General features: G+C 35.1%; 1 protein-coding gene across 14 annotated transcripts in view; it reads right to left on the reverse strand.

Annotated features, from left to right (window-relative positions):
* BAZ2B (bromodomain adjacent to zinc finger domain 2B) overlaps positions 1–27,249 on the reverse strand; it is a 384,776-nt gene that overhangs the window by 283,646 nt on the left and 73,881 nt on the right. For all 14 annotated transcript variants that reach the window (XM_014785922.2, XM_087435270.1, XM_087435269.1 and 11 more), the window contains exon 3: positions 7,083–7,444. The gene's annotated coding sequence lies outside the window, so the exon portion shown is untranslated. The remainder of the gene's footprint in view (positions 1–7,082; positions 7,445–27,249) is intronic.

Below are 27,249 nucleotides of genomic sequence, written 5' to 3' on the forward strand. Positions count from 1 at the left end.
ACTATTAATAGCTGGACTAGCCTACACATATCAGTTAAATACTGTAAGAGCACCACTGTGATTAATATGCCAGAAGTGACCCCAAAACCAGAAGAGACTCCTCATTAGATTCCTTCTAAAAAATCAGAGTAGCTTTATAGTTTTAGGATTAGCGTTATTCTAATCCAATTATAATATCTTATTGATTTTCCTTTCTACCTTGCCTTACACTACTCACAAGCTAAAAGTACTGTCACTTTTCTATCAGATGAAACTATTTTACAGGCTAATTAATCACAACCTATTGCTTATGCTGTTTCTTAAAACTATACATAACTAGCAAAATATAATTAACAGTATTTTCAAATCAAAGATAATTCAGTTATTTATCCATGAACAAAATCATAAAATATATTTTCCCAAAATTATAATGGTTACATAATTTAGGCTCATTTGTTGTGGGCCAAGATGAGATATATGATAGGCAATACATTATTGACCTTTTACACTTTGTTCCTTCAAAGCTTCTTCATTTTATTCAGCATTTAGTTTAAATTAAATATTTAAAATTGAAGCTGTTCCATGTTGCAAACACAGCTAAAACGAAGAGCCTCTGTAGCAGCCAGTGACCAGATTTTAAATGCAGGTAGATCAATAAAAAAAAAAAAAAAAATCCACCAAGCACAGGCTCCATGTGTGAGTGGAATGTTTTATAATAGCTTGCAAATGACTATGTGCTTGCTGTAACCAGCTGTTCTTAAATTATGAATATGCAACCAATTCATGTTAAAGCCAAATCCCAGCACTATTTCTACAGAGAAATCCCAGTAGTTTTGCTTGTTCTACATGTTAGCTCTGTTAAGGATACAAATAGCAGTAAGCTTCTGAACAAATAGGACCAAACTATTGGCATTTCATGCACTGGGTCCATTATCACAGCGAGGGATGTCAATCATCGGTACATTCTATAACAGCTCAGGCAATATGACAATGATCTCGTAAGAAAAAAAAATCAAAATCTCTGCAGCATACTCAAAGTCCTTCTGACAACCTAATGCTTTCTTACTTCAGCCAATCAGATTGTCAGACCTGACCTACTAGAAGACTTGCATCAAGCCTGAAACATTTAAAAACATCAATCATAAAAACAAAGACAGGACATTGAATTATACAGTATTAACCTCCAGGGTTTGCATACAAAGACCTTAGATTTATTTATGTCCCAGCGAGTTAAGAGCTTCAGTACACTGTTCTTTACACCAAACTGACTGCCAATTTGATGAACCTCTCTGCCCTCAGCAGGAGTGCACCGTCTTTGATTAATGAGTGCATGCTTGTGGAAAAGTGTTAAGATGAAAAAACAGGAAAAACACACAATTATGTCTACACATAGCTGAAGTACCAATGCAATAATTATCTTCAAACCAAATGCTCCTCTTTCCTTACATACACATGCACCCACAAAATTAGTAAAGATTCTTATCTATATATTACAGTCATTATTATTCTAACACTTTTTATTTGAATGAAAGGCACTAAAAAACCAAAGTACAAGCCAAATTTTAAATTATAAAAACAACTCTTTCAAAAGTATTAATTTTATCTTTAAAAACAAATTGAAAACATCCTATCTTATACAGAAAATTTTTAAATATGTGAGATAAAAACTATTTTCACCTTATATTCTTATAAAAGCCTATTCACTCAAAAAATTCAATGTTTTACTTACAAATATCAGAACTACTAAATATTTTACATCTCAAACTGCATTATGACTTACCACAAATCACACAGCATCTAAAATAGATTTTAAAGTAATGTGAATTCATTTTATTTTTCTTTCAGCAAAGATGTTGCCAATATTTTATAACTCCATATGTAATTATAAATTAATTAAATTATATTTATTGCCCATAATTTCAAAATTAATATGGTCAACAGAAAACTTTATGAATGAAAGTTTAAACTTTTTATGCCTCTTCTGTTTTGAATCGCCTTCCTTTAAGAAACCCAATGTGGAATGATTTTTACTTAAATTATGGGATGCTTATTTGCACTACAATTAAGACTATATTATCTCTAAAAATGAGCAAAGCATTGAGACTCTTTTAAGAAAAAAACCGTTTACATTTGATATACAACTCAATTTACCAAAATTTAGTTTATAGGAGTATCTGCCTTGACACAAATATGTTACGAGTAAATATATTTCTTAAAAATTGAATCATAGGCTAAGGTAAAAGAATGACTTTCTTTTTAAGGAACTGTATGGCTATTTTATAAAAAGGGTTGAGAAAGGATATTACCTGGATATAAATCTTAGCTTTAATCTCAGTAATAATGTGTGATCTACTTAAAAAGAAAGCATCTCTATAAACTTATAACTTAGGAAATCATTATTCTGAAATCACTCAGCAGTGTATTATAAGTGTTTAAAATTTGTTTATGTTGTATAAGAAGCCCTTTTTGTGGGATTTAACTCAGCAAATTATATATTCTAATCATCAACTTCACATTTTGAGTATTTTTTAAAGGCAAACTATTTTATTTTAAATATTATAAATTTTATGCTCTGAAAAATTGTTTAAATGCTTAATGTACTTAAAGATTTAAAAATCAAAAATCAATAAATATTGGGACTGGAAAAGATCTCTTAACATGGTGATAAGCTACATTATACCCTTAAACTTATCCTAAAGTTTTTTACACAAGTTTTTTTCAATGTGTTTTTCTCTGTTGGGATTATCACTCTTTATTCTTCCTCTTTCCTCCTTCCTATCTCCTCTCCCACCAAAAAAAAAAAAAAAAGCAAATTAAATACAAAGCACTTAGGCACCAATGGAATGATCTGACACCACTTTAGTACTACAGTTTGATAGTAGGAACTATCAATAAAAGTTATTAGTACAATAAAAATATAATTTCAATTTTTAAAATCATTAAATGACTACTAATCAATTAATAATATCTTCACCTCTTTATTAAAAAAATTAAACACAAAACTGCCCATTTCCTCAATAATTCTTTTCTCTTCTGATTATCTTCTGCAACAAAAATTTAAAGAAATATTTAATCAAATGAGTCAACATTTATTAAATAAAGCACAATATTTTTAAGCCCCAAGGTAAGAAATATTTAATTTTATATAATCAGAAACCTCTTAAAATACCTAGCTAGGTAATTTAATTAATCCTTCAGGATATCAAGTATACGTATTAAAAACCATTAAACCTTGATGATATAATTTCATCTAGGGGTCAGAACCACCACATTACTTTGTTTGTTAAATCATTTCTTCCTTCGGTACTTTTGGTAGGACTAGGTCAAAAACTCAGAAACTACAACTTAAAATCTCTTTAAGAAATCTTTAACCCTAAAAGTAATCAAGTTCTAACACATACTCTCACTAATTCAAGGAGATAAGACAGAAAACATGAACTTGCATGCAACTGTGATATCCTACATCTTGTATAGTAACACAAAAGTAGCAACAAAGACATTAACAATTGCAGTTCAAGCTGGGAGTGACTGTTCTGTTTCAATTCAATGACACCACTAATGGCTTCTTAGCAGCTCCATGAAATCAACCAGCTGTCAAGTTGATGCATCAGAAGGAACAGTTATGCACTCCCATAAGAAAAAGCAACACATCAGGATGTTTGGCAAAACATCTGCTCCTTTACACTGCAGTTCTATAATAAACATGCAAACAAAGAAATGGGAGAAAGGGCAACAGAATTAAAATTCCAAGGTTTCCATTACAGTGTTACAATGCATTTTAAATAAATGGTTTATAAAAATAAAAACAAATTTCTGCCAAGTTGAATACTTTAAGTTATTCCCAATCTTTTGAAAATGCTAAATATAATTACTCAGATTCTTCTAGAAAGGTTAAAACTACATAAAATCTTTACATTTTTAAAACAGAGAGTAAACTATATTCACCAAGGAAAACCATTATTGGAACATTGTGTACAAAACTCAAAAATTAACGCTAAAATATACCCTTCCTTCATTTAATAAGTATGTAGTAAACTATGCCAACAGTATTCTAATAAATGCATTTCCAAGACTGAATAGTCTAAAAATATTTTTAGTAGTGTTTGAAAAAGTAATGCTGCTACAGATCAGTACTAGTTTAACACATGAGAACAGTAAAGGTACTATTCTCTGGATTTTAAAATATGTACCTACTCCTACTTGTCTCCAAACCAGTATATGAATACAACAATTTTAAGTTCTCATAAATAATATCCTATTTTTAAAGCATACATTTTGATTTCCTAAAAAAATCCTAAAAAAAAAAAAAAGACTCTTATTGGTCATCATAGGCTTAAAATAATTTTACATTCAATCATCATTTCAAACATTTGTAAAATCTTACTTTTTTCTATCTGAAACTTACAAGGGCCTCAATGTTGTCTACATTATTGATTATGCAGTACAGTAACAATATGTACAGTGTTTACAATAGGTGTGAGACATCACATGTACTTTACCATTCTCTTAAACTGCTTATCCTCTGTTGCTTGCCATTTATAATATGCCAAATCTTCTAGTCCTTTGTTGCATGTATAATTTAGAACCATCTGTTCTATGTGCTTTTAACTATTTAAACATTTTTCACCTACCTACAATTCACATAAATGGCAGACATTCAATTCAGTCAAGCTTTCTATATAGCGTTTACATAAAGCAAAACCTAAATAGCATAGCAGATAACACCCAAGAAGACTGCTACAGAGATAAAAACATACCACATAACAACCTAAGTTTTTATGTTACACAAACCTTTTCAGTGTATTCAGAATTGTTTCTGTTAGTTTTTTTCGAGTTAACAGTAGTGAGTGTTTTTCCCCAACCCAGAAGACAAAGAGAATGCAAATTAAATACAGACAGTTTTATGTCCTTGTTAGAAGAGAGGTAAATATGCTGACTGAAAATTACTACAGGAGACAGAATTCCACTTTCCCATTCAATTTACAGTGCCTCTTATTTATATACTAGTCAGTGTATCATTAAGTTTGGTCATGTGACCAACTGAACTTTTGTGAAGTGAAAAACTATTTTAGACAAGCAAATTACAACACCACTAGTTTTTATTGTTTATCTTTTCATAATGGCTGACAAAGAGCTTACAGCTAGAGGTTATAAAATATATTTTAAAATCAATTCTGCCTTTTAAATACTAACTACATTTTTGCCAATCATTTGACTTAATATCTGCTACTAAATTTTGAAAGTATCCAGTATCTCCAGGAATTTTCAATAATTATATCTTCTCAAAATTTAAAGAAATAGATAAAAAATAGAACATTTAATTACAAAGGGGGACCTATGTAATCTAAGATAAGTATACGTAAATATTAACCACACTGATTAAATAACAAGCCACAGCAGACAGTGGAGTAAATCAAAAAGGGAATATGCCGATTAAAAATAACATCTGAAACCTTTAAATAATAAAAAACACGTAGACAAAAGATAAGTGAATACCAAATGACACTATAAAAGTTTATACCATTTTTTGCACACAATTTTCCACCTGTTACCAAAACATAAAATGTGGAGACGCTGAGGGTTCATTTTGACAGCAGAACACAAAAATAAGCAGCACAATTTATCATTAATCTGTAAATTACACGGTGCTTTAAAACACAAAAAATTAAGCGAAAAATTTACTTTCAGGAAAATTTCTCGATAAAGTTTACATGATGTCACTGGGCCCCCTGAACATTCCCTAAACTTTGAGTCTTATCCAGACACACTTTTTACCTTTCTAAGGCTTCTTTCCCTTCCTCAAAAATAAAAAAGAGAGACTTGGGAATAAAATTTGCCCAAGATGGCGAAACGCTTGTTGTTTAGAGGGCAGGGGAAAAAAATGGAGGATATTGTAATATACACAAAGGGATAAATTTCAACAACTCGGCCAAGGACTGCAGCTGCTTCTCTCTTTATAAGGAAGCAACACACAAAAGATAAATACAGAGGGAGAGAAAAGAAGAGAAAATCTCCCAAACAGCAGGGCCAGCTCTGACTCCAAACACTTCCTTCCTTTTCCAAGTCCCAATTCTGGGGTTCGTGGAACTACTTTGAGGGGAAGGGAGCGGCGAAAGGGAAAGGGGGGAGGGGGAGCGACAAGATTAAAAGAGCAAAGAAGAGTTGAGAGCTGGCGGTTGTTCCCGGGGAAGAACTGCTAGGAGACAGACATTACTGTCGAAAAAGCTATGCTCCTCTAACCTTCTGTGCACAGACATAGATCTTCCCAGGTATCCAGATCTTTTCCCAGTCCCACCTGCCCCCACTCCCACGCACCCTCACCCCCCACCCCCCGTTCATTTTCTGTAAACTCTAGAGATCCAAACTACACCGGGAGAGAGCAAAAGAGGCCTGAATTGGGGGGTGGGGGTGGCAGGCGCAGCTAATCAGTCCTAGAGGGAAGAGGGGGCGGAGGCAAAAAAGGGCAGCCGGAGGAGGACGGGGGGTGGGGGGGTTATCTTGAAACTACCCGGGCGGGGAGGGGGGCAGCAGCGGATATTCCCGGGTAGAAACGGCGATCGCAACAGTGCCAGAGGTTGTTTTTTATGAAGCAAAACTGTTGGCGGCGACCTAAGCGCTGGAAGCCGAAGGGAGGAAGAAGGAGACGCGAAGCCTGGGCGGCCGAGCAGGGCGGCCGTCACAAAAGGAGGCGGACTCGCGGCGGCAGCGTCCGCCCGCGCCGGGGACCACGGCCCCCGGCCCTGCTGGACCGAAGTCCCGCACTAGCAGCTAGGAATAAAGTTTACATTCTCCTGAGACCGCACCCCCCAACTCCCACCCAGGACCGCGCATCTCCGCGTCCTCCTTCCCCAAACTCCACTCGGGACCCCGACCACCACCCCAGCCTTCCAGCCAGCACAACAAAGAGACACACCGACCGGCGAGAGTAAACAGCCGCGGCAGGGCGAGCAGGGCGGGCAGGGCGAGCGCCTCGAGATAAGCAACTCCGGAATCCTACCCGCTCGCAGGAGCGTAGTCTCTTCTTTTCTGTTTCGACCGGCTTTATAACATTTGGATTTTTATCTTCACCCGCACCCCTCACACCCGAGGATTTTTAAACTCACCTTTACTTTCGAACTGAGTTGCGGTGGATGGGATTTTTGCCTTCCCCAGATGGTTGAAGGTTACGATTTTTGTTTTTGGAAACCCCACCACCTCCTTATTTCTATTATTATTTTTGCAAGAAAAGTATAAAGAGAGTTGGAGCGGAGGTGAGATTTGTGATCGGGAAAGCCCTTGCCTCCCTCCGTCTCCGTCTTCCGCCTCTCGCTCTCTGATTAGTTCCTATCCAGCAGCAGATTGAAGCAGGAGATGATTCTTCTCAAGGTTTGTTCAGCAGCTTCACTTCTAGGCGAAGGCTTCATGAACCAAGTGACGTCAACCAACAAGGCTTCTCTCTCTCTCCTCTCTCTAACAATGAAAGTTGCTGTTAACAAGGGGAAAAAGAGAGAGAATTGTTTATACCATTTCAGTTCCAATAATAAATGACCTATCAGCTCCTAAAGGAGCCAAGGGAGGGAGGGGGTTGCTTCTTCCTTCCAAGAAGACCGTAGCTTTGAGTTTGCACCGTTCCTTGTCCCAGGAAAAAGTTAAGAAACTTAAATGTTTTGTTTTGCTTGTAAAAGTAGAAAGGACAAAAAATAGGATTGAAAACGTAATTTTTAAAAAACAAACTGGAGAATAGGGAGCATAGATTAACCATTTCCACCTAAACTTTTTTGTCCGTAAATTTAGAACTCATTTGAAGTCGGCAAGCCAACTAAATTAATAAGCCAAGAATTCGTGGATGTTTGGAACTCAAAATAAAATAAAAAGCAGGACGCAAGATGGTCCCGGGATAAAAAGCTACTGCCCTAACACGGACATGTTAAGCTGGCCGTAATGTTTATGCACTGAGTTAAAATTTAAATAAAACACGTTTAAATAGTAAATCGTTTTAAAGTTATAAGTTAAAATTGTAAAAGCTAATATCAATAGCTTTTTCCCCCCCGTTTCTGAAAGGTCAGAGAAAAAGGGAGGATAGCTAAGTGTGGAATCGAACACTTTTTTAAAAAAAATCACGTTAAGAGTGGTAGCCCATTGCTCCATCTTTAAACTACACACGAGGTATGCTGTCTACCTCTAGAATCTCTTCCAACTTTCTGTTTTTTACCCATTTCACCCCCAATTCCAAGATCCTGAAACAAAGTTAAACTAGAGGTAAAGTACACCCTATTACCTCCTCCCACACACCACCCCATAGCTTCCTAAAAATGATTAAAAAAGAAAAAAGCCTTAGCTTAGTAACACTTGATTACGCCAAAACATATAATTCAAAGAAATTTTTCATTCAGGTAGTGTTTTTCCCCCAGAACATATTAAAGTCTCAAAGTTCATATAATTAAAAATTGCATAATTTAATTTTCAGGATGAAGAGCAAGTGAAAAGCAAGCTATAGAAGAATCATTTGACCATATATGTGTATTTTGTACATACATATGTGGATAAATGTATCTTAAAAGATGCTATTGTTTTATGTTTCCTCTTCAGCCACTGGCTGTGATTTTAATTGTGCTGGAGGATCTTCATTAGTATTAACACATGGGGAGATTTCACAAAGCTGCTTCATTAGGGAAAAAAAAAAGCTTGGCAGACTAGGTCTTTTTGCATGCACTGAGAATGTCAGCCTTACCTCGGTCATTTGTAACATAATAAGTGCAAGTACAATGATTGCAATGCAGGAGCACTGGGGGAAGGGCAGAAATACTGCCTGTCTAATAGGGATATCTGAAAAGAAGGCTGCTCATTACATAGTAAAATGTATGCTAAAAATTAGTGAAGATGATGTCTCAGAAGACTGATGCTAAATAAATTAATGTGCTGATATGTTTTTAATTATTATTTTTGTAGTAGTTTATTTCATTCTCAGGATTCACGTTGAGCAGCAAAGCTGTGCTAGCACTTATTGATTTTTTTTCCCTGCCACATTCCCGGAATACAGATTTTAATCATTTCACTACACCACACTCAGTAATTTCATTAAAAACTGGAACCTTCCATCCCCAGAAAAGCATTTAATTTCAATGACATACAATTTCTCTCAGCAGAAAACTGTCTCTACAGTAAAAGCTGGCCTAAGGTTCAAATGCATAATTTAATCCTGAGTTTTCCATGCTCTGCATTCCTTTGAAGCTATAATTTGAGTAACTACCTAATAACTGTAATAAGGACAATAATTTCCTTATAATATATTATTAACTCATATTTAATTAACTCAGAGGCCAAGCTCTGTACATGTATGACTGGGTCAACAGTTCCACAATCTCAAAATTTACTAATAATGTTCCAGAAGAAAAATATAGATTAAAATATAAGTGTAAATGCTAGCCTTTAGATATTCCATCCAAAGTAACAAAGTTGCAAAATGCAAAAAAATTCATGCATTTTATATAATAGTGTTCATTATTCAAATAAACAATATTTTAAAACATTTGGAAGTAAAGGCAATTCACTATTTCTACATATAAATAAAGTATTATTAATATTTCAACAATCCATTTCTGACACTTTGTGTAGTCACTAGCATTACTGTTGAAAATATTCAATTTTGAAAAGGTAAAAAAAGGGCTAGATTCAAGTCTCAATTTTCATAAAGAATTCTCTTAAAACATTTCTCTTGAAATAAAGTTAAATGGCACACTTAAATAACTTAGATAACTAAGAATACATCTCTTACTTAACTACTTTAAACAATACACTGCAAAGCATGGTTCAATTTTTCGTTCCAATAATATTTTGAAATAATATTGGGTTTGAGGATGGCACATTGGTTTTCCAAACAATAGGTTTCATAAGGATATGTAATTTGCATTGCCTAGTTTTTAGAGAAGAAACTTGTGGGAAAAATCTTTGACATAATAAAGTTCACTTAATTTAAATTTTGGATATATGCCTAATCAACAGAAAAAATGGTACATATGTAATGAAAGTGATTAACTTATATAAAAACTCATATTAAAAATTCCTATCATTCCCCTGGGTGATTTTAGAGCCAAAGTTCAAACATTTTTTAAAGAGTATTTATATATAATTTCAAGTTGAAGCCGCATACAATACAAAGTTGTCTTTTCCTTGGTTGAATGTTGAAATAATAAGACAGTGTCATCAAACAGTTGGAATAAAGGATGAAAGTGGTTAAAAGAGCTTGATTTTAGTGTCTTTATAGTATTTAAAAACTATATTTTTATTATCATCAAGAGCTCTTTATAAAGTTTGGAAAATATTTTTGCAACATTCTCAAAGATGAAATGCAGTTAAATGGAAATCAATAATTAAAAGATTAATGAAAAACTCACATTGATATCTAAAATTCATAAGATGAATTTCTATATTTCAATGAAACATAAAAGCCTCAATTTTTACATTAATGTTTTTAAAATAATTTGGTGTTATTTGGTAATTCAAATATATTAATTATCCAATTTAATCTATACTTTTAAAACTGATTTTTAAAAATAACGGTAACACTAGAAATTTAAAACTGCATTACTCCAGTATTTGATACCCTCTTACTAAGCAGCTGTGCTTAAATTATTTAATATTATTCTTTTCTTTTTTTCATGTTATCACATTTGATCATTTCAGAGATTACAACATAGTCATAGAGATGAGGGGGGAAAAAAGAAAATAATTACTATAGTTAGAAAATAATTTGGCTCCCATTGCACTTAGTCTTATACCTAAGATTATCATCTAAATTAGTACCTAATCGTGTACATAACTGTAAAAGAATTTAATGATCAAACAGATCTTTTCCAATATTACTGATAAATATTTCTGAAATTCTATATATGATATATACCTATCCCATAGACTAATTATGCCACCACTGTAGACTAAATTGTTGCACTTTCTTCTGTAAAGCAGCATCTATTTTTAGGACCAAGATAGAACTTCTTAAATAGGTAGATATACAGATGGATAGATATCTAATTTACTACTACATATAGGTACTGTACATGGATCTTCAAAGAGTAAGGAATTGCCATATACAGAGAATAAAGTCTATGAAGGCTCACTACAAAAACCCAAACGAACGAGAGATCTCAATAGTAGAACAAGCTGCCCACTGTCATATCTTGTTTCTGTTTCAGTCGGTACAGACTAATGAAGCTTTATTTGTTTTCATTCATTGAACAAACATTTGAGTGCTTGCTATATGCTATGTATGCACTCTGCTAGAGGCTGCAAAACATGAAAAGCTTACATTCTCGTTGATGTTGAAAGTGTGAAATTCCTGGGAGATTAGAGACTCACATAAATCATAATATAAAGATACAAATAATAAAGTTTTGCAAGAATAAAGAGGCTGAGGCAACTAATTCTGACTGGGAGTCTAAAAAAAGCTTTATCGAAGAAATGCCATTTGAACCGCATCACAAATACTGAGAGCTTACCAGGCAAAGAAGGGAGGGTGGATTCTAAGGGAAAGAAACCAGAAGTTTTAATACAAAGAGCTACGAGGTCTAGTGTCCTTCCACTAGTGAGAAATTCAATTTAACAAGAATATTCGATGTGAGGTGTGGAATAACAGGGATACAGAAGGCTGGCACCTGAGAGTGAAAGGCCTAATGTACCATGGTAAGGTGGCTGAATTTATCCTGAGAGCCAACAAAGGTTAGCAAAGGAGTGACATATCGACCTTGTGTTTAGGGAACAATAACTGTGTAGGCAGTACAGATGATAGATTATAGGGTGAAAAGATTGCTTAACAGTCCATGAGAAAGATGGTAAAAGACAGTGGCATTGGAGGTTTAAAGCCAGATATTTTTGAGGTAAAATGTGAAATTGTTGACTAACTGAAGACAGGGAGAGTTAAGAAAGAGGAAGCACTTAAGAAAGACTAGAAAGATTTCTAGCTTAGGGAACTGAGTAAATGCTGAAGTCACTAAGTCAAGTCCAGAATACATAAGGGAAAACAAATCATAAGGTAGTCTGGAATTAGAACTTGAATTTATGCTTTATAGGTCATTTCTTTTTAATGGGATTATCAGAATCAACTGCAGAACTTTTTCAAAATCCACATACCCAGGCCCAATATCCAGAGATTCACTAGGTCAGGGTAGGGGCCCGTACTAGGAAGGGGCCAAGTATTTCTTTTCTTTTTTTTAAAACTCTGAAGGTGTTTCTGATAAACACTCCTGATTAAGAACACTGTTATAAGCACAAGTTGATTATAAAATTCATTTGGAATTAAAAAAGAAAAAAAACAAGCCCAGGAAACTCTGAAAAAGAAGAGCATTGGTAATGGGGGGAGGTTGTCATATCAGATATTAAAACATGCTATAAAGCCTTTACAATTTAACAGTTGGCATTGGCACATGAAAAAAAGGCCAATAGAACACAGTAGAAAATTGAGCAATTGACCCAACTGCATATGGAAATTGAACATACATAAAAGCTGTATTTCAAAGCAGTGAGGAAGAGATGGACTTTTTAATAAGTGGTGTTTAGATAACTGGGTAGTCATAAGGAAAAAGATGAATTTGGATCTGTTCAAAGAATAAATTTCAAAAATATCACATTTAAATATAAAAATTTGAACTACACAAGTACTAGGAGAAATTATGGGTCAATTCCTCTATAACTGAATAGTAGGGAAAATGTTCCTAGCAAGAGTCAAAACTAGATGCTATAAAGTGAAATATTGCTAAATCTCAATACATAAAAATAAAAAGCTTTTTTGTATGGCAAAAAAAGAAAAGAAAAAATATCACAAGCAAAGGATACAGACAAATGAGAAACCGTGAAAAAATATTTGTAACTTATATGAGAGTTTAATAACCCTATATATAAAGAATATCTAAAAATAAAAGACCAAAACCATGATAGAAAAATGGCGAAAGATATGAACAGACATTTTACAGAAAAAGAAATGCAAATGCCCCTTAAATAGAAAACATTCTCAACCTTGCTCATAAGAGAAATGCAAATTAAGAATCACTGAGATACTATTTCCCTCACAACAAATTGACACAAATCCAAAAGTTTCACAACACAGCCTGTTAGTGAGGCTCTTGTGGAGAAAAGGGACACTCTTAAATATTGCTTGTTGGAGTGAAAACTGGAAAAACCTCAACAAGAGAGAATTTGACAGTATCTAGCAAAGTTGTTTATGCATTTATTTTTTGACTAGCAAATCCCACTTCCAAGAATCTGACCAACACTGACAAAAATATAAAATAGGTGTATCAGAAGTTATTCACTAAAGCACTGTCTGTTACAGCAAAGTCTGGAAGTGACCCAAATGTCCATCATAGGGAAATGGCTAAATTATTATGGTATATGCACACAGTGGAGTACTATGCAATTATTAAAAAGGAATGAAGAATATATGCAGTATGAAGTATTTCACAGTCAACTCCAGTATATATTGTTAAGTAAAAAAAGTAAAGTGGAAAAAAAATGTATAGTAAGCTACCATTCATCTATATATTTACTTAATTTTTTAAATGAAAGGAAAAGTTGAAACCTTAAAAAACATGATTAGCTACAAGGAGGAAGGGAGGAGGGTAGTAAAGATAGAATAGTAGGAAGGTTTCTCATAAAACTTTTTTGTAGATGTGATTTTGGAACCATATAAAATAATTTTCATAACTAAAAAGCAGTCCCATCAAAATGACAGCTAAATGAAATAAATGAATAAATTGTATATAGAGTTGCTGGCATAACCATACAGAGAAGAATATTCCAAGTGACTTTAAACACAAAAATTTTTAAATAATTTAAATAATTTTTAAAAAACCACATGCAAACACAATAATTTCACAATATATCCATTATAGGATATAAACTAAAAAAAAGAACTTTAAAGCAGAAATGACAAAACAGGAACTTAAATTGTTATCTCTAAACATATTTTGGGGGTATTATTAGTGGTGTTATTGTAATATTGTTGCATGTATAGCCTGAGAAAAAGCAAATGGGTAATTAAGTTGGTATTTTTTGAAATTAATTTTTCATGTGAGACAAAAAAGAAGCAGATGTAAAATCAATGATTTACATAAAAACTCTGATCCTGGGGCCAGCCTGGTAGTGTTGGGGTTAAATTCACACGCTCTGCTTCAGGGGCCCGTGGTTCGCGGATTCAGATCCTGGGCATGGACCTACTCATCGCTCATCAAGCCATGCTGAGGCGGCATCCCACACAGAAGAGCTACAAATCTACAACTATGATACACAACTATGTACTGAGGCTTTGGGGAGAAAAAAGAAAAAAGAGGAAGATTGGCAACAGATGTTAGCTCAGGGCCAATCTTCGTCACACACAAAAAATATATCCGATCCTAAATTTGAACTGGATGTATTAGAATGAACTCATTACATATTTTATATTTAAAAATACACATTTCTTAGTTTGCCCACTATAAATGCCTAAAAACAGGGGCTGTTGCAGTAGCAACAAGCACACACCCATGTACACAGATTATAGTGTCTAAACACCATTTGTCCTTAAAAAGAATTCCTTGAAGCAAAGACTGATTCCAGGTTTGGGATAGGAAATGTCCAAGATAAGCCTAGCATACCCTATCATACCATTAAGCATGAAAACTATCAAAGCTTATTGGGGTCATGTCAAAAGGATTTGAGAGCCAGTTTGAAGAGGGAAACTTGAGGTGGCCCCCACTGGCCCAAAATGAGACAATCTGAATTTTGTTAAGAGTAACTACAATGGATTGAGACATGACAAATATATTTTAATATATGAGTTCATAATGATACTTTAAAAAACCTCATTGTTCACCTTTGAAGGATGCTAGGGAACCAACTCATTATTTTGAAAACTAATAAAGGACAAGGTAAATAAAGGAAACAAATTAAGAATTTATTCAACATTTCCTATCAAATATACCTTAGGGAACTTAATTTGAAATTGTGTTTATATATATGTATGTGTGTTTATGTGTATACATATATGTGTGTGTGTGTGTATATATATTCAAGGCAGACAAAAACAAAGAGGGAATATAATACCATTCTCTTTATCTGGTAAATAAGAAATTTACCAATTCATCAAGACAAACTTAAAACATTGGAGTAACATATCAAAGTTTTTGAAGTAATTTTATAGCAAATGTATAGACATCATTTGTATGGTCTTTCCCATAGCAGTCCTCCATGAAAGCCAAGGGCATAATGATGAATATAATTAAGTTGATTGAATTACATCATATTAGGATGTGTAGAGTATGCACAACACCACTCCAGGGGCAGCAATGTGCTGAATCCAACTCATACCAGCTCATGACAGTCAAATGTTAAATTTTCAGGAATTTTGCAAGTTGTTTGTTAAACTCAGTTATTACCAAAAATGTTTTCAAACTTAAATTATATTAAAAACAAACAAACACTCAAAACTGATCAATTCGTATTTTACTATGCTTTACTGTCATCTATGTGCCTCTGGTTATTTATGTCCATTGTAGTATGGCCAAATAAACTATACAGTGGTCTGCTACTGCCCATCTCTTCCCAACTTTGTGTTCAGTGATGTCATGTTGGTGGCTTGAAATTGACCATGGTGAGGATGTTTACACCATGGAAATTGGCAAACACTACAAATCCGGGCATAACTTAAAGTTTTGTTGATACTTTAAAAGGCTTAAGAAAGTGATGCAAAAAATGTTAATGCAAATTAAACAACGTGTTACATTGAAATAGCATGAAAAATGGGGAAATAATAATCTTCCAATATTTGAAAACTACTAACAAGTTAGCAAGAAGTTGCTTGAATCATTGATGAAAAGGTGAAGTCGTTTCATTTTCATCTTACTCATTTACTTAAACAAAAATATCAATGACCATTATTTATGTCAGAACTACATTCTTCAACAATTGCAACTATAGGTTGGCTACAGACAGGGCTACAGACACAAGAGTTTGGTAAAAATCAACTAAAGCATTCTGTGAGAATCAATTGGCTATATGGATTTTACAATACAGAATTATATATTTTATCAGTATATATATAATTTATATATAATTTACATACATATATACATGTATATACACATGTATGTATATACATATACATATACACAATTTATATACTACATATAGTATATATACAATTTAGAAACAATAAAACATAATTGTGTATATATATACAATTTACAAATAATAAAAAATACTGTATATATATATACATTGCATGTCTGTATATGTGTGTGTGTGTGTATACACACACACACACATTTTTATTCCTAGAAAGTCATTTTTAAAGATTTACCAGCATACCTTTGTTGGGGAGGAGTACAATTGCTAGCCCTTGAGGAGTGCACAGTCCAACTGAGAAGTGTTAACACCCCAAAATATCTTATACAATGTGATAAGTACTCTAACAGAGGTATTCAAAGCAAAATGAGTGCTCATCAGAAGCAATGATTACTTTTTCTGAGTGGAGATGGGGGAAGGAGGATGCCTATCCTAATCCAAAGTCCATCTCATAGCGATTAAGTCGTCTTTGCATTATAGTTTGTCCTGATTTATTATCTTCAGCATTAAACTTTGTAATAATTTAGCCCTGAAGGATAGTTTCAAGCTATTCAAGGTGCTGACACATGCCATTTGGGCAAGTCCTCTGAAATCACAGAAATGGTCTTTTATAGGTTCATGAAGAAATATTTTTATCTCATATCTGATTTCAAAAATTCATATGACTACCTTCCCTCTTGACAGCCTGCATGTTTCAAATTGGAAAACCAGAGATTTATATTCACTACTCATTTATTTTCACAGCAGTCTGAAATATACACACTTAAGGACCAAAATTCAATCATAAGCACAATTTTTGATACTTACTTTAAAAACTGAATCAAGATCAGAGTTCATATTGTTTACACACAATTGTGCTCTGGGAATAATGCAGTGTGAGAAATAATATTCGAGTGTCAACTCTTTAACTCACGTAGTGATGTTGTTCCTTGTCCTATAGCTTGTTCTGTGTTAATATTGATTCCAACACACCTTTTCCAGAATATTTTTTGGCTTACAAAATAATCACAAACCAAATTTTTCAAATGTTTTCCCCTTTAGCATTGATTTTCAGTGACTCAAAAAAAAAAACCAAGAAGTTGTCAAGCATCTCTCTCATAAATGAACTGCACATAGGTAAAAAGTTCATTCATACTCTTCACATGGAAGGTTTCATCCAACTGTAAAGCCAAGGTATCTATTAGCATGCACATGTTAGAGTAACTGTGCTTTCATATTGTATATCATTGATATTATAATGTCCAAAAGCATCACATTAAAGAAATTATGCCAATTGTTGATTTTGACTTCTAGCCAGACATAATATTTATTATTTTGCTATTGGTTTAATAAGTTTGGCAACTGTGTCTTTTTGCTCTGAGTGCAACACTGAATTAATACTTCCTGTGTTAGTGTCTTATCCACCTTTAGAGACAAAAACTACTGGAAAGCATTACTTTGTGCTTATTCTGGGAAGCTTTTACTGTTTTACCAGAATTTGTTGTTAGTGCCGTCAGGTAGATTCCAACTCCTAGTGACCCTGTGTACAGCAGAACAGAACCCTGCCCTGTCTTTTTGCTCCATCCTCTCACCTTCCAGCGCTGTATCAGACAATGTTCCGCTGCTATTCATAGAGTTTTCATGGCCAATTTTTTCGAAGTGGGTGGCCAGCGTCTTCTTCCTAGTCTGTCTTAGTCTGGAAGCTCCGCTGAAACCTGTCTACCATGGGTGACCCTGCTGGTATTTGCAATACTGGTGGCATAGCTTTCAGCATCACAGCAACATGCAGCCACCACAGTATGACAACAAACAGACGGGTAGTGCGGTTCCCCAACAGGAAACAAACCTGGGCCACAGTGATGAGGGCATGAATCTTAACCACTAGACCACCAGGGCTGCCTTTTAAGTACCAAAAATGTCATCAGGTTTTGTTTAAAAGAGGGTCAATGACTTTAAAATATCCCTAGCCCATATTAACTCGAATTACTTTTTATAACCTTTCTCTCTCTCTCTCTCTCTTTCTTCACTGAAGAGAGGCAATCGAAAAGAAAGAGAAATTACCTTCTGAGAAGCAAAACAAATGGCAGAAATCACCTGGAAACAAGGTAATATAAGCTAGATCTTTAAAAATGGCAAAGAAGAAATTTATGAACTGTGAGCTACTTAGTATGGCTCAAGTATAAGAAGAGAGGGAGACAATTCAGCTGGAGCTTTTGTGGCAGCTTTGATGTATGGCTTTTGTTGGAGGAACTGGGTTCAGTTCTTTGAGATTTTCTTGGAGGTTCACCCTAACTGCTTGGGGGAGGGCACATATTTTATTCCCATAGGGAGATGGCCCTTGAGATTTAGATCATCACCTCAATTCAGGAGTCCTGATGCCTCTGCTTCTGCCAGGAAATCATTCCTAATCCTTCATTTTCACCTTTCAGTCATCTCTTCCCAGCAGCTGTTTCTACTTTCACACAGCAGGAAAAAGAAAAATGTAAGGAGACACTATACATCTATTCCTCTACTATTTTAGGTGTATTAATGATGAATCTCAAGATCATTATTAATCTTGAGATTAAGATAAGCTTTTGGGGAGTAGATGTGGGGCTGGATGCCATATTATGCTTCAGCAAATCTGCTGTTTCTTTCCTTGGCTATCATCTTTTGAAATGTATGACATGAGTCTGTATCCTGTTTCTCATTTCTGGTTACTACTGTGAATGTCTTCTTTTGTTTCTTCTGGTTCTGCTGTTCTTACCACTTTTTTAAAATTGTAGCTCATATTGTTAGGTATCAGAGGAGGGAAATTCCTATAGCTTCTTTTTACCATCTTTAAACAGGAATTTTTTTTCTTAATTGAAAATATGCTTAATTGAAAGCATATTATTTTTTTGATAATAATGACACATAATAACAAAGCTTATAAATCTAGAAGAATTTTTGTCTCTAAAGCCTAAAATCCTTTAATATATCCTTTAATTACTTTACCGTATCATGTATTTTCTTTCATTCAGTCATTTGTTCCAGAAATACTTACTGAACACCTATTATGTGCCAGGTACTATTCTACCTGCTAGGGAAGCAGCAATGAAAAAAACAACCTGCCCTCAAAGGGCTTATTTCTTGTGGGGAAAGACAGGCAATAAACACACAAGCAAATACATAGTGTATATCAGGGTCAGCAAACCTTTTCTGTAAAGGGCCAAATAGTAAACGTTTTAGGCTTTGTGGGTTTTTGTTGCAATTACTCAACTCTGCCATTGTAGTGAAGAAATAGCCATAGGCAACATGTGAAAAAGTGGGCATAGCTGTGTTCCAAGAAAACTTTATGTACAAAAACAGGTGGTAGGTAAGATTTAGCCCACTGGCCATAGTTTGAAGATTTCTGTTATATATGATTGTCATAAGTATTATGGAGAAAAATCGTGAAGGCAAGGTGTACAAGAAGTTCTAGGAATAGTGAAAAAGGGCCTCACTGATAAGATGATATTGGATCCAACATTTTATCCTTGGCTCTTTCAATATCATGAAATATTGCCAAGAGTTATTTTGGGAATTGTTTTACTGAATGACTTCCTCTGGGACATCTTAATCCTTTTCGTCACAACCACTTTCTTCACTAAATTCCTCTGACAATATCTACCGTCTTTTGAATGACAGCAGTGTCAACATTCCTATGGTCAAGTACCTCATCTACAACTCCATTTCAGATAGATTTGAATTTCACTAACAGTATTATCCCGTTTTAGTTTTTTGCTGCACTTTCATCTTTGTCAGTGTTAGTCTGCTCAGCAATAAAAAACACCCTAGACTTGGTGGCTTAAACAACAGAAATTTACTTCTCACAATTCTGGAGGCTGGAAACCCCAAGATCAAGATGCTGACAAGGTCGCTTTATTCTGAGTTCTCTTCTCTTGGCTTGTAGGTGGCTGCCATCTTGCTGTGTCTTCACATGGTGGAGAGAGAGAGCATGAGCTCTCTGGTGTCTCTTCTTATAAGGACACATCCTATTGGATCATGGCCCACCCTTATGACCTCATTCAAGCTTAATTACTTAGAGGCTCCATCTCCAAATACAGTCATTTTGGGGGTTAGGGTTTCAATGTATGAATCTTGGGGGACACAAACATTCAGTCCATAAGGTACTACCCCTGGCACCCCAGTATTCATGTCCTTCTCACATGCAAAATACATTCATTCCATCCCAACAGCCCCAAAAGTCTTAACTCATTCCAGCATCAACTAAAAGTCTAAAGTCCAAAGTCTCATCTAAATATCATCTAAATCAGATATGGGTGAGATTTGAGATAAGAGAAAATTCCTCTCCAGCTGTAAACCTGTGAAACCAGACAAGTTATGTGCTTTCAAAATACAATGGTGGGACAGGCATAAGACAGACATTCCCATTCCACAAGGGAGAAAAAGGAAAGAGAGAAGAGGTGATGAGTTCCAAGCAAGGCCAAAACATAGCAAGGCAAATTCCATTAGATCTTAAGGCTTGAGAATAATTCTCTTTGGCTCAATATCCCACCTTTCAGGCCCACTGGGATGGCAGTGTATTTCGTATAGCTCCACAGGGCAGTGCTGCCCTTGTGGCCCTCTCACTTTTCTTTAAGAATAGTGCATGTCTGTAGCTGAATAGGTCCTTGGTCCTGTCCTATAGAATCCAAAAAGTCCTACAGCCATCCTTCATTCTGTCCTGCTTTCTCTGTCCCCTTTAGTTCAAACTGACAGGGTCTCTGCCGGTATAATCCCATCTCTATTCCTGGCTTCTGCTGAAATGGCTGATTAAATCCATGAGTTGCACCCATGACCTCTTTATCAAATGGTTGTTCAGCCACATCCTTAGTGTTCTCTTCAGAATAAGCTTTACAGTTTTTGCAATATAAGTAGGCTGAAAATTTTCCAGATCTCCATATTCTGGTTACTTTTTGCTTAATAATTACGTCTTCAATTCTTCTCTCTCCTCTCACATTTTACTATGAGCAATAAGGAGGACTGAAGCCACACCTTTAACATTTTGCTTAGAAATCTCCTCTGCTAAATATCAAATTTCATCACTCACCAGTTCTATCTTCCACAAAACCAAGAACACAATTCAGCCAAGTTGTCTGACAGTTTTTAACAAAGATTACCTTTCCTCCAGTTTCCAATAACCTGTTCCTCATTTCCATCAGACAGCTCACCAGAATGGCCTTTAATGCCCATATTTCTACCAACATTCTGTACATGATTATTTATGTATTCTCTAAGAAGATGGAAGCTTTTTCCTCAGCTCTTCTTTTTTCTTCCTGAGCTCTCACCAGAATTGCCTTTAACGTCCATATTTCTAGCATGTACCTCAAAACTTTTCTAGCCTCTACACATTACTCAGTTCTAAAGCCAATTCCACATTTTTAGGTGTTTGATACAGCAGCACTCCACTTCTTAGTACCAAAATCTATATTAGCCAGGGATCTCCAGAGAAATAGAACAGGACATTATATATGTATGTATATGTATATATATATATAAAGAGATGTATTATAAGGAATTGATTTATATGATTACGGAGGCTGAGAAGTCCAGTCCCATGATCTGCAGTCAGCAAGCCCGAGACCCAGAAGAGCTGATGGTGTAGTTCCAGACTGAGTCCCAAGGCCTAAGAACCAGGAGAGTCAATGGTGTAAGTTTCAGTCCAAAAGCTGGCAAGATAGAGACTCAAGAAGAGCCAAAGGCAGAAAAGATTTATGTCCTAGCTCATCAGTTAGGCAGGAGGAATTCCCTCTTACTCAATGGATGGTGAGCCTTTTTGTTCCATTCAGGCCTTCATTGGTTGGATGAGGACCACAAACATTAGGGAGACAATCTGCTTTATTCAGTCTACTGATTCAGATGTTAATCTCTTCCAAAAACACTCTCACAGATAAATCTGGAATAATGTTTGACCAAATATCTGGGCATACCATGTTCCTGTCAAGTTGACACATACAATTAACCTTAACAGCCAATTCCCTCTTTTGACTATCCATTTTGGTAAAATGTGGTGTGGATTGATCACTTGGAGGCAAAAAGGCAACACAACTACATACTTTGCTGTCTGTATAGGAACTGAAAATCAGATGTGCAGTGAAAAATCATCAACAGACTTTGAAAAAGTAACGTGACTAGTCACTGATCAAAATGTGCATCCGTTATTTATTTAAGAGATTTGTGGACTGAAGGACTACCAGCAAAGTTTGTAATTCATGCAATTATTTACAATGAATATTCTGTGGCAAATTAAATTTGAACCATGTTTTTAGCAGATAGGTGCGATTTAATTGAACATGCTGACTGAAATTTGTGCATATTGCAACTGCGCAAAGTGAGGAATTCTTATAATCTGCATACAATAAATTGTATATATTTAAAGTTTACAATTAGATCATTTTTGTCATATGTATATACCTGTGAAATTATCAATATAATCAAGATTATGAATATATCCATTACCCCCCAAAATTTCCTCATGCTCCTTTATCATACCTCCCTCACACTCTTCCACGTTACAGAAATCTCTGATCCCAGGCAACCAGTGATTTGCTTTCAATCACAATGGATTAGTTTGCATTTTCTAGAATTTTATATAAAGGGAATCATATGGTATGTATTTTTTTTTGTCCAGCTTCTTGCATTTAGTATACTTACTTTGAGATTCATCCATTTTGTTACATGTATCAATTATTCATTCACTTTTATTGCTAAGTTGTATTCCATCATATGGATACCAGGTTGTATTTATCTATTCATCAGTTGATTGATGTTTGAATTGTAATAGCCACCTTTTGGCTATTACAAATAATGCTGCTATGAACATTCATGTACAACATTTTATGCAGATGTGTTACCACTCTTTTTGAGTTCACCAAGGAGTGGAATGGCTGGATCATATGGTAGGTATGTAGTTAACTTTTTAAGAAACTGCTAAACTGTTTTCTAAAGTGGCTATACCATTTTACATTCCCACCAGCAGTGAATGAGCACTCCAGATATTCTACATTCTAGCCAAAACTTGGGGTGGTCTTTTTAATTTTAGTCATTCTAACAGCAGTGTATCTGCTTGTGTGTTAATTTGCATTTCCCTAATGACTAATAGTGTTGAGTATTTTTTCATATGCTTATATGCCATCCTTATGTTATCTTTGGTGAAGTATCTATTCAAATCGTTTGCCCATTTTTTTTATTGGGTTGTAAGTTTTCTCGTTCCTGAGTTTGGGAGAGTTCTTTATACATTGTGGATACAAGTCTTTTATCAGAGATATAACTTGCAAATATTTTATCCCAATATATCCCCATATATCCCAAACTGTGGTTTGTCTTTTCATTTTTTTTTTTTTTTAAAGATTTTATTTATTTATTTTTCCCCCCCAAAGCCCCAGCAGATAGTTGTATGTCATAGCTGCACAACCTTCTAGTTGCTATATGTGGGACGCGGCCTCAGCATGGCCGGAGAAGTGGTGCGTCGGTGTGCGCCCAGGATCCGAACCCGGGCCGCCAGCAGCGGAGTGCGTGCACTTAACCGCTAAGCCACGGGGCCGACCCCCCATGTCTTTTCATTTCCTTAAGAGTATATTTTGAAGAGCAGAGTTTATTTTTCATCTTGATGAAAAGTGATGTATTAATTTTTACTTTTATAGATCCAGCTTTTAGAAATCTTTGTATAAAATCACGAAGATTTTCTCCTCTTATATTTTCTTCTAGAAGTTTTATAGTTTGAGGTTTTACATTTAGGTCTATGATCCATCTTGAGTTAGTTTTTATGTATCATGCAAAGTAGGGATGAAAATCCATTTTTGGCATATAGATATCCAATTTTTCCAGCTCTATCTATTGAAAAGACTATCCTTTCTCCATTAAATTGACTTTGTACCTTTATCAAATAATCACTTTTCTTTGTTTTGGTTTGTCAAGAAAAGACATCACATCACTTTCATGTTTGAAAGATTCTGGCTAGGTATAGAATTTTAATACCTGTTTTATTTAAGGTTTTTTTTTTTTTTTTGGTGAGGAAGATTAGCCCTGAGCTAACATCTGTTGCCAATCCTTTTTTCTTTTTTTTTTTTTTTTTGCTGAGGAAGATTGGCCCTGGGCTAACATCTGTGCCCATCTTCTTCTACTTTATACATGGGACACCTGCCACAGCATGGCTTGATAAGCAGTGCGCAGGTCCATGCCCTGGATCCGAACCTGCGAACCCAGGGCCGCCAAAGCAGAGCATGTGAACTTAACCACTAGGCCACCAGGCTGGCCCCTATTTAAGTATTTTAATGATGTTGGTCTACCATCTTCTTGCTTACATTGTTTCTGATGATAAATCTGCTAAAATTCGTATATTTGTTGCTCTGTAGATCATGTGTCTCTTTTCCTCAAACTAGTTTCAAGATTTTCTCTTTATCACTGGTTTTGAACAATTTCATGATGACCTATCTTGATGTAGTTTTCTTCACGTTTCTTGGTTTTGGGTTTCTTTGAGCTTCTGGAATCTTTGAGATTATAGCTTTCATCAAATTCAGAAAAATTTGAGCCATTATTTCTTCAAATATTTTTTTCTGCCATCTTTCTCTTTAGAGAAGTCCAGTTACAAATACATTAGGCTACCTGAAATTGTCCCACAGCTCAATGATGTTCTACGCATTTTTTAAAAATTCACTTTCCCCTTTGTAATTTATTTTTAATAGTTTCTAATGTTGAGTCTTTATGTTCATTAATCTTTTCTTCTGCAACATATAATCTGGTATTAATCCCATCTAGTGTGTTTTCATCTCAGATATGATAGGTATCAGCACTAGAAGTTCATTTTGGGTCTTTTCTATATCTTCCATTTTTTTATGGAAGATTTTTCATTTTCATGTTCAATATTTCCTCTAGCTTTGTTTTACAAATGCAATACATTTATAATAACTTTTGATATCCTTATCTAATTCTACCATTTAATTATGAATTAGTTGTAATTAACTGATATATTTCCTCATTATTAGTCATATTTTCTTGCTTCTTTGCATGCCTAGTAATTTTCTATTCGGTATCAGAAATTGTGAATTTTACTGGGGCCTGCCCTGTGGCGCAAGCGGTTAAGTGCACGTGCTCCGCTGCAGTGGCCCGGGGTTTGCAGTTCGGATCCTGAGTGCGCACCGACACACCGCTTGTCAAGCCATGCTGTGGCAGCGTCCCATACAAAGTGGAGGAAGATGGGCACGGATGTTAGCTCAGGGCTGGTCTTCCTCAGCAAAAAAAGAGGAGGACTGGCAGATGTTAGCTCAGGGCTGATCTTCCTCACAAAAAAAAAAAAAAAAGAAATTGTGAATTTTACTTTGTTAGGTGCTGGACATGTTTGTATTCCCATAAATATTCGTCAGCTTTTTTTTTCTTTTTTTTTTTTTAATAAATTTTTTCTTTTATTTTTTTTAATTTTTATTTATTTATTTTTACCCCAAAGCCCCAGTAGATAGTTGTATGTCATAGCTGCACATCCTTCTAGTTGCTGTATGTGGGACGCGGCCTCAACATGGCCGGACAAGCAGCGTGTCGGTGCCCGCCCGGGATCCGAACCCGGGCCGCCAGTAGCGGAGCGCGCGCACTTAACCGCTAAGCCACGGGGCCGGCCCATTCTTCAGCTTTTTTTCTGACATGTAGTTAAGTTACTTGGAAACAATTTGATCCTTTCAGGTCTTGCTTTTAAAATTTGTTAGGCAAGAACACAGCAGCATTTAAATCTAAGGCTAAGTATTTCACACTCCTAAAACAAGTTGTTTTCAAGTACTGTACCCACTGCCCTATGAATTGTGAGGTTTTCTATTTTCTAGTTTGGCAGGTGGAAATAGGCACTATTCCTATCCCTGTGAGAACTCTGTACACTCTTTCCTCTTCTAACACTTTTCAATGGTTCTTTCTCCAGCCTCAGGTAGTTTCTTCATATGAATATACTGATCAGTACTCTGCCGAAAACTTGAGGGGATCCTCTGCAGAGTTTTTGTAGTAGCTCTTTCCACTCCAGTACTTTACTCTATAAATTCTAGTGACCTTTGTCATCACAGACTCTCAGCAATGTCTCCTCAACTTAAGGAGTCTCTGAGCTCTACATCCATTTTCCTGTCCTGTGACAAGACCTGGAAAGTCTCTCAATGCAGTAAGCTGAGACAATAGTAGGTTACCTTGTTTGATTCCTGTCTCTTAGGGAACAATGTCTTTTGTTACCTGCTGTCCAATGTCTTGAAAACCATTTGTTTCATTATTCTTTTTTTTTTTCCATTTATTTCAGGTAGGAGGATAAATCTTGTCCAGTTACTCCATCTTGTTCAGCAACAGAAGTCCAAATTAATTTATTTTGAATGTAATTGTTAAAACATTCCTGTTAAAAATCATAGTCATTATAATCCCCAGCACATAATGCTATGAAGGTACTTCCTCTCCTCATCTCTGTGGAGAACTACATATCCAAGAATGCAATGCACTTATTCACCTACACTGTGAATATAGAAAAAAATGGGAAAGTGCTAGCGCAGTAGTATGGCTATCTTAAAAAGGAATGGTTGGATAGCCTTCTGATTAATACAAATCTCATTTCAATCAGGGGAACTAATAGCAGAGAAAAACAGTTCTACTTTTTTTTCCAGTGACTAGAACTGTTTTTATTTTATTAAGAGAAGCATGTGAGTCTTTTTTTTCCCATTTAAGCTCTCCCTTTAGAGTTGGTGAACACACCTTGTACATTCTCATAATCACTCTATTGAGAATCTTAATTTTTGGCAGTAGTGTAGGTTTTCATTTATTGTTGTTTTTACAATTACACTTGTGGGATCAGGTATGACAGGGTTGCTAGGAAGATGTCATTTTTTAGATGTTTTTTACTATTGAAATATAATTCACTTACCATAAAATTCACCCTTTTAAAGTGTGCAATTCAGTGTTTTTTAGTATATTCACAAGTTTTTGAAATGATCACTACTGTCTAATTCCACATTTTCATCACCCTAAAAAGATGCCCCATACCCATCAGGAGTCACTACCAATTCCTCTCTTCCCCAGTTCCTGGAAACCCCTAATAAACTTTCTTTCTCTTTGAATTTGCTTATTTTGGACATTACATAAAATAAGTGGAACCACACAATATGTGGTCTTCCGTGTATGACTTTTTTCACATAGCATAATGTTTTTAAGGTTCATCCATATTGTAGCATGTATCAATACTTCATTCATTCTGTTTTATTGCCA

Source organism: Ceratotherium simum, chromosome 9 (assembly GCF_057802395.1).
Source record: "Ceratotherium simum simum isolate JZ-2026a chromosome 9, ASM5780239v1, whole genome shotgun sequence".
Lineage (NCBI taxonomy): Eukaryota > Metazoa > Chordata > Mammalia > Perissodactyla > Rhinocerotidae > Ceratotherium > Ceratotherium simum.